The sequence below is a fragment of the Gorilla gorilla genome, chromosome X (genome assembly GCF_029281585.2).
Source record: "Gorilla gorilla gorilla isolate KB3781 chromosome X, NHGRI_mGorGor1-v2.1_pri, whole genome shotgun sequence".
Classification (NCBI taxonomy): domain Eukaryota; kingdom Metazoa; phylum Chordata; class Mammalia; order Primates; family Hominidae; genus Gorilla; species Gorilla gorilla.
The window spans coordinates 44,830,727-44,837,255 of NC_073247.2; positions in this window are offsets into that span (position 1 = coordinate 44,830,727).

A 6,529-nucleotide genomic window follows, 5' to 3' on the forward strand; every position below is an offset into this window, starting at 1 on the left:
TAATTTTAGAATAAATTAGAGCACTCTGAATATTTATAAATGATTTAAGGAATCCAGTATATCTAGTTTCTCCAAGAAAAGTCATGTCAATGATCCTTGGAAATTCTTTATTTTTATCCCTGTCCTACAACATGGCAGGGAATGGGATGCTCCATGAAGCTTCCAAGCTTATATCATGTTGCTCCTTGTCTAATTTAGAGCACCGAGAAGGGCATCATACATTGCTTTTGCTACTCTAGCCTCAGTGGTGGAACATCGAACCCTGACATGGATGTTCTCTATAGTAGACCCTGTCCCTTCCCTGTGTTTTGGCCACATCCTATCCCTGCTACTCTGAGCCTTTGGCTTGAAGAGAGCAGGAATGACTGCAGATTTGGTCTCTGCACTCTGTTCAATGAGGAGGTGGAGAGAGTGACTGCTATTGCAGCATGTGCAGCAGATGCATCTGCCTAAATCCATATGCAGTAGTCACAGGGAGAAAACATTGTGGGCTCTTTTTTCTGGCAAAGGAGGCAAAAAGGCCCAACGTGTCTCCCACCACACCTACAAACAGAGCTGGGCAGCAGCTGAGACAGCCATAGCCACAGTTAGGAAGGAGTGAATTAATTATTCTCTTCCTCACTTATATTAGATGTTGAAGCAGTTGCCCATAAGAAGCAGCTCTTTTCAGCACTTGTGCCGTACATTCCTACTCATTTTTCATGCATTCTAGAGCATATGGGTTGTGTAATTGGATGGTTCACCCAATCCCATCACCATCTGCTCTCCAGATAAGCTGCACAAGCCTTTGGTAAAGTAATGAAAGATTTGACTGTCCAAAAGCCTCTTCTCCCAAGCAAAACTTTATACTTTCAAAATAAGTATATTATCATAATGAATTCTGTCCATATATGTCCATATAAATTTTGTTATTACTTCACATGTAAAAAAAACCCACAAAATAATTTTGTTGAATTGAATCTATACTGTTACCAAGTACACAGAAATAATAATTGTATTAATTTTAAAATAAAGTTGCCTTCAAAATGGTACCACAGATTCACATTTTAAATAGATTTGTCTATGTGGAAATTTCTCTATGTGACTGACATATCAGTCACATCAACAGTCTTCTCAAAAAATATGAAAATGAATTAATTTGCATGTTTTTGCCAAAAAAATAATCTCACAAACTTCAATTTGACTTGTGAGGTGTTGATTTCAAGATGTGCCAGGATTTGAAGTGGATTCTAGTCATAATACAACTAGGTTGCAGTTACAGTTCTCTGTGATTCTATGCTCTCTCCTCCTTCTTGATTTGTCTTTATTTTCAGACTGTTTATAAGACGGATTGAGCATTTTCCAGCATCACATCCAGACATGACAAATCCAGAAGACAAAGAATCTGTATTCCTATGACTGTTTCATACAATTGAGAAAATGTCTCTTTAAAGTTCCTCAGATTTTTTTCTTATATTATTCACCAGAATTGGTTGAATATCCATTTCTATACTAATCATGAGCAAGCAAAATAAGGTTTTCATGATTAGCTTACATCAGTCCTTGGAAAGTCAAGCATCAAGAGTATTTATAGTTATCCATTAAATACACACAAAGGCTTCCAATAATCTGTTTACTTTGATATCTTCCTGCCATCTAGTGGATTATGCATCTGGCTTATACTGGGGAAATGTAGGAAATTTTAGGTTTTCCAGCCATATTTACATGCCAAAGTGGTCTAGATGCTTACTCTTAACTTCTTTAAATAGTTCAAAAAATTACACTCAAGGTTATCTTCGCATAGAAACACCAATTCTAGCATTTGTTTAAATTGTTCAGATGGAAATATAAAAACAAAATGATGTAGCCAGACTAACTTTAAGAAGTATCACTTCTGATGTGTGTTCCTGCAATGATTGCACTTATTGACAGGTGTTATTTGTGTTTGAAATCTCCTTGTACTTATTCTTCTTCAAGTGAGATATTGAAGAAATAAAACAAAGAGGCTGGGAACCACATTTAATGCCAATTGGAAATGCACATGTAAAACAACAACAAAAATGTTCCTTATTCCTTATCTGAGTCTAGAAAGACGAATGGATAAAATGCAGTATACCCAGAATAAATCTCAAAGAAGACAATATTAAATATGAATATGGATTCAGTTTCCCCAAAGGGAAACCTATGTATGGTAGGAAAACCAGTGATTATTATGTCTAGTGCACATTCCCAAGATGACAAAATTGACTTTTTAGTAACTTTCGTTTGAAGAGGCTGGTCAGGCATTTATCCATTTTTGCTAAACCTAGACTATGTTTTGAAATTATAAAAACAGAGAATTTAACAGTGAAAAATAATAGAACTGTTATTTTCAAGTTATATCAAGAAACTGATTCAGTCTTAAAATGAAATTGCTTAATCTACTCATGTTTTTTTGCATAAGAATTCAGTAGTCTTAGAACATTTTCTAAGAGTAAGTTTTACTTTTCCATTCTTCAGGTTTTGGACTTTGGTGCCAATAAGTCAATCATATCATCATTTGTGCTCTGTTTCTAAGACTTTTAGGACCTCTGGAATATTTCCAGTTTAAAAGTGAGCAGAATAAAATAGCAGAATGAGCCACGAATTTTGGAAACAATGGAACTTGAGAAAGCTATGGAGCCTTGAAAAGCTAAGCAGGAAACGACATTTTAAGAGTCTTGGCCAGGCACGGTGGCTCACGCCTGTAATTCCAGCACTTTAGGAGGTTGAGGCAGGTGGATCACTTGGAGTCAGAAGTTTGAAACCAGCCCGGCCAACATGGTGAAACACTGTCTCTACTAAAAATACAAAAATTAGCCAGGCATGGTGGTGTGCGTCTGTTATCCCAGCTGCTTGGGAGGCTGAGGCAGGAGAATCACTTGAACCTGGGAAGTGGAGGTTGCAGTGAACCAAGATCATGCCACTGCACTCCAGCCTGGGCAACAGAGTGAGACTCCGTCTTAAAAAACAACAACAACAAAGAATCTTAACTACTTTATATTTAAGAGAGATATTGCCAATAAATAAACAAATGAAGACTCTTGCAAAATGCACAAGAGAGTAGGATTATTAAACCATATTTTATTTTATTTTTTAATTTTCTTCTTGATGTTTTCAACCTACAATGTTTAATGTGAGGCATTAAAATGTTATGGTTAGTTCAGAATCATATTAACATTTAAATACTGTATGTACGTAGTCTAAAATGCATTCTTGGAAGTATTATGTATTTAAAACCTTTTTATATAATTCAAACTGATATTCAATGCAATAAATATAGATGGCACTCAGTTATCAGTCCTTTTAAATATATCTTTACCATTTTGAAGGAGGTGGTTTTGCAACATTTTCTGTACTTTTGCACTTGTGTTCTGCTTGAATCTCCTATTTATACTGATTTCAAAATAGATCCATTTAACTGTTGGCTACAATGCACAAATAGTCAAGATTAAACCTCACTATGGTTTGTTGAGTGCAGCAAAAGATAGCAAGTCTCATTTTGCTGAGGAGATTCTGGCTCTATTCAAAAGACAAAAAGGAAAACTAATAATGTAGGATTAAGCAGATTTTAATTTCCCTTGTTTCGACCTTTGACTCTTTTACCTTTTGTATTGTCTCTTTTCTGTTTTGCCCCTTTTGCTACCTCCTTCTCTCCTGAATGTTGAAAAACTGTAAGGCTTGCAAAAACGGCTATGAAGATAACTTTTCTGACAATTGCCAGGAGGAGATTGAATCAAGGATCCTGAGCAAAAGGCATAAAAAAATCATTCCAAACTAGAGTTTTCCAGTAGTTAAAAAAGAAAACTGCATCCTGTCTTGCACCGTTTTCTTCTCCAGGCTCTATAAAACTCCAATACAGACTCAAAGTCCTTTTCTGTCTTATGACTTTACTAAAAATTTACTGCTCTTTATTGAAGATGCTATATAAGCTGAAACTCAAAGCTTTTAGGAAGAGGGAAGGCAGAGAGCTTTCCTCCATTTTCTTCTTCTTAATTGTCTTCAGTTGAACAATCCTCCATATTTTGAACAGGCATATTCTGGTGTCCCACAGCACAAAAGTGGCATGATAATTCCTAACTCTAGTTTTCAATCTTGGGGTATGTGTACTTCGTAATATATCTGAGAATCTTTAACAAAAGTAAACCTGATTTTTTTCATGTTAAATTTAAGAAATATTGATTTATATACTATGTTTCTACCATACTAAAGAGGAGACCTCTTCTCTAATATAATTACAGAACCAAAGAGTATTCCAACTCCAAAACACTTTTTTGGTTTTAGTCACTGGAAGTTCTCACTTCTCAAATTGGCAAATGACTTCTTCTGAGCTTCTAAACAGTATCCCCAAAATGAAGCCAATGTAAGCAGCCACAAGTCTGCTGGACAAAACAACAGCAGCAGCAGCAACAACAGCAGCAGCAACAACAACAACAACAACAACAAAAACAACAACAAAATAGGCATTATCTTTCAGCTTTCAGTCCTTTTACTGGTGCTTGGTGTTATATAAAATATGGCTTTCCACTGCTATTGTAATCAACAAGTCAACAGCTTCGACTTTCACTGCACAGACATTGCGGCTTGAGCATTCCTTGCTACCCAATAGGAATTTGTTTGCTGATGTCCTAGGAACAGGACAGAGGCAACTATTTCATCCAGTCTTTGGTCAGGAAACTAAAGAGGGAGTATAATTTTGCCAAGAAATCTACAGTTATCACTCAATTTATTATAGTGTTGCTCTCTGAGGAATGGCAGGATAAAATAAATCTGGGAAAAGCAAAAGACAGTTTAATACAAAGGGAGCCCAGAAGGTTTCAGATCATTCCATTAAATCAGAGCTAGACGAGGGCCTTAGCATGAACACTGACTTCCAAAGAGGATGAATAATAAAAACAACTAAACTTTATGGAGCACTTACTATGTGCCAGACAGCAATTTATATGAGATAGGTTGTATTTATTTTTTAAGAGGTGAATAAACTGAGGAAAGAATGCAAGGTCACAAATCTAGGAAGTCTTTGAGCCAGAACTTAGACCTAGATGTTCTTTCCCTTCAGAAACCGTGATTAGATGTATTATTCCACATTATCTCTCGAGAATACTTGAAAAGGCTTTCTGTTTTTATTTGAAGCTGTATGTTTCACGTGTGTCAATCAGAAGACTCTGTGAACATTAAGTAGAGTCTTTTGCCTTAGAAAAGGGGCACTTCTGTGTTGGGCAAAAACTTTTTTACTCTGAACACAACTAGAATTCTTTACACTATGCCCCATGCCAATGAAAGAGATCGTGAACTTATTATAGTGCCATACATAGCTCCTATACATCTCTCAGTGGTATGGATTGTGTTCCAGTAGCGAAAACAAAGGTATTTTCTACGCAGTAATGTTTTCGCCATGAGACCTACCCTTACTGTCTTGTTTTAAATTGCAGCCTGTGCTCATCATATACTCCAGGTCTTTACCCTAACAAAAGTCACTAGGACAGTTAATAGAAATTCTGAAAGCCCTCTATTCAGGACCATGGTAGGACTGTACTGTACCAAACTTGCAAGTTCAGCTTGCCCATCTGATTTATTTTAGGTAATAATATATGAGCGCAAATGACAGGTAGCACTTCTGGCTGAATCCCTTTAATAGTCAACACTTACTTTACCACTTTCTCTAACTGCTGCCACAGGAACCAGCCATATTCCAGATGGTTGAGTGAGTAACAGAGTCTTTGTTGTTAAACACATTAAGATTTGGAGGATAGTTATATTAGGAAGACCTAACATCTTCTCACAAATATAATTTCTTTCTATATGCCATAGTGTATTTATGGAGTATATAATATATATACACATATATATTTTCTTTTTTATCATATAACTTATTGCATTCTAACATACTGTACAAAATTTACTTTGTTGGTAAGTAAAGTAGTGAGTAAGCAGAAAGTAGTAAGCTTTAACCTATTATCAGAATATAAATTCCAGGATAAAAGGGGAACTTTTTCTATTTTGTTTCATATTGTGTGGCAAGCACTTAGAACATGATATGCCTGGCATATAGTAAGGGTTCAATACGTCTTTGGAGAATGACACTATTCATAAATGATGTAAATTTCAAAGATCATTAGGATGTGTAGGAAATGAAATTACTTGAACAATAAACATAAATTAAGGATGTTTTAGTGATATGACAGCCCTGAAATTCTCTAATAATGGATTTACTTCAATGGGGGAGAAATTGGCTTCATACTTTAAGCAACAAGGCTCTGGGAGCTATACATAGGACATGCAGGATTCTCAGCTCTTTCAAAAATGTAGGGGAGATAGAGATTTAGGTTTGGATTTTATAGACCTATGGAGGACCTCTTGAATCAAATATTATTTGAATGAAAATGAGTTTAGTTTATGAAGTTTGTCAGATTCAATTTGAAAAGCAAATTACAAATTAAAACACACCCACTTCGTGTAATAGTTTTTAAAAATAATCTTAATAGTTTTTTAAATTTAATAGTTTTTAAAAATTTACATTGCACTATCCACA